General features: G+C 47.7%; 1 pseudogene; it reads right to left on the bottom strand.

Annotated features, from left to right (window-relative positions):
* Nucleotides 1–519: 519 nt before the first annotated feature.
* On the bottom strand, nt 520–638 carry LOC138251989 (5S ribosomal RNA; annotated as a pseudogene).
* Nucleotides 639–2,846: the final 2,208 nt, after the last annotated feature.

The raw sequence follows: 2,846 nt of genomic DNA, 5'->3' as shown, positions 1-2,846 counted from the left end.
CACTAGCCTGAAGTGACAATTTTAAAAGCAGAGAGAGCATAAACACTGAGGTTCTGGTTTGCAGATCCTCAGTGATACAGTTAGGCACCACACAGGGAACACATACAGGGCACAACTTATGAGCACTGGGGTCCTGGCTAGCAGGATCCCAGTGACACAGGGAAAAACAAACATACATATAAGTAAAAAATGGGGGTAACATGCCAGGCAAGATGGTACTTTCCTACAATATCTGTTCTTAAGACCTCACGCATATGCTTACAGGAAGAAAGCTAAGCCTTAGCTAGGGGAGCCTTAGTCCGTCGTGGAGCAAATGTTGTCTTCATTTTGGGCCGAGTGTAAAGTGCAGAATTCAACATTTCCCTTTGGAAAGTGTGCATTTTAGTGTTATTGCATTTTTTGTTATTTTTAAGAAAGGAAAAAAAGAGTAGAAGAAAGAAAAACTGAAAAGTGAAATTAGCGAGGAAGCTGTGTAATGGAGCTAAGACGTGCACCACCTACTGTCTGCGAGAGGCAAAATGCCTACAGCACACAGTATTCCCAGGCAGAATCCCATCCAAGTACTAACCAGGCCCAACCCTGCTTAGCTTGCAAGACCAGACGAGATCAGGTGTATTCAAGGTGGTACAGCCATAGGCAGCAAAGGCTTAAGTTTCAGCTCTCTTGTGCAGACAAAGCACACCAGCCTGGAGCCTCTTGCTCTCAAGCACACCGGCACTCTTCCCTTTATCAACTGTTCTCCTTCACAAACTTGCTACAGAGAGCCAAGTACACCCCTTGTCTTGCACCAGCCTTGCAATCGCTTCCTCTGCACTTACAAACAGCCTCAGACTGCCCTTTCTTTAGGGCACAGCAGTAGCAGCAGCAAACCAGCTCACCACCAGCAGCCTGGTATTTTCACAAAGTTCCTAGCCTTGTTTCCCACTGGGCTCTTAGGCACTCTCTCAGGCCACACACATCTATATCTAGCGGGGGCAGCCGCACTACCTCTCAGCAGCTCATACTCCCCTGGTCTCCAGCTCTGGAGGAATATCCCCAAGATGGACGTCTCTGTATAATGGTACTTAGGGTACCTGCTGTGTATGAGACAAAGATAGAGCTGCAATGATTAGAATAATGAACAATAAAAGAAGCATAGTTGTGAAGATGAGAGTCATGAATGCAAAACCCCCCGTTATTTTGCAATAAACATGAGATATGAAATCCCTCTCATCTCTACTTTAACAAGAGCTAGGTGCAATAAACCTAATCTGCCAGTACCATGTCCATGGGAAGCACCCTCCAACCCTTGTTACCTTGCAATGAAGTCTCTGAATAATACTCCATGGTGACAAAAAGCTGAATTCTTGAGCAAGGTGACACGAAGCATAGATGGCGTAGATGGCATCTGGAAGGAACCCCTCTAATGACTGTGAGAAAGGCCTCTTTTTGACATGGTTAACCCCCCACTTTTTGCCTGATGTAAGATGTAGCCTAGAAATTGTAGTGCCCAGTTCCTCTGCTAATCAGGTTCCCTTGGACAGAGCTCTTTGCATAAAACGGTTGTGATGCATTGGCACAATTGGATACACCTTTAGCTACCACTATAAGTCCCTAGTAAAAGGTACTTAGGTACCCAGAGAATGGGGTACTAACGGTAGGCCCCTGAGGGCAGCAGCACTGATTGAGCCACCCTCTAGAGCCATGCATCCAGATGCACCCAGCACTGCCATTGCTGGCTCGGTGTCCTGGTGCAAACCTAAAAAACACAAAAACGACATGGCACACTGCCTGTATGCCATGTCCACCATACACTGCATGCACTATGGATAAGACACCCCTCTGGCAGGCCTTCCAACCCTGAGGCAGGGTACACCATAGTATATGTGAGGGCATAGCTGCATGAACAATATGCCTCCACTGTGTCCTTGCCAAACCTGGGACATAGTGAGTGAACAGAGCAGCCATTTCAATACATTTGCTGGACACTGGTCAACACAAGTTTCTCAGTTATATGATGGCCACTCTAAACCCTGAGTTGTTTGGTATAAAACAACTCAGAATGATAAATCCAAACTGGTACCAATATTGGATTTATCCCTAAATGTACCCAGGGGTCACCTTAGAGGTGCCCCCTGCAAAAGCTAACTAACCTGGCATGGTTGCTGACTGGTCCTATCCAGCCTGCCACCTCCAGACACCCAATCTACAAACCTTGGGGGAGAGATCTGTCTCTCTGGTTTGTAGAACAATGCCCTTCCTGGGTGGAGGCGCTAACATCCCCTCCTTCAGGAATGTGCACTGCCCTGGCGGCGAGCTTCAAAGGGCTTACTGCCTTTGAAACTCGGCCCTTAGGCCTGCTGCTAGCAGCAGATGGTCACCACCTTTGCAAACCCCCACTTTTGGCGGGAGCAAAGGCGGGAAACTACACAAAGAGTAGAGGGAGTGGCCCATCCTGGCATGCACCACCCCAAAGGTGTTGCCTGCGAGGTGGGCACTCAATATCTTTTTTTCTCCATCTTAGATTGAAGGAAAATAGCCAATCAGGGATAGGGAAGTGACCATTCCCACAGGAAGTAGTCACTATAGTGGGTGTAGCCACCCAAAGGTAGGTGTCCCATTGGACACTACCAGGTTCCCCCTAAAACGCCCACTAAATTCAGTATTTAGTGGGCACCACTAGACCAGTTAATCAGATTCGACGAACAAAAGAATAACAGCACCAAGAAGATCCAAGGCACAAGAACTGTGGACCAGCTGCAATGAAAAAAAGGTGCCAAACCCTGCCAGCTGCACCCAGGACCTGACAATCACCACTGAGAAGCTGCTGGACACTGGGAAAACTCTAAAGAACCCCAGAGTACCTC

This window comes from Pleurodeles waltl, chromosome 8, assembly GCF_031143425.1.
Source record: "Pleurodeles waltl isolate 20211129_DDA chromosome 8, aPleWal1.hap1.20221129, whole genome shotgun sequence".
NCBI classification, from domain to species: domain Eukaryota; kingdom Metazoa; phylum Chordata; class Amphibia; order Caudata; family Salamandridae; genus Pleurodeles; species Pleurodeles waltl.
The sequence above is the reverse complement of the archived record's forward strand: the minus strand, read 5'-3'. Positions and strand labels throughout refer to the sequence as shown.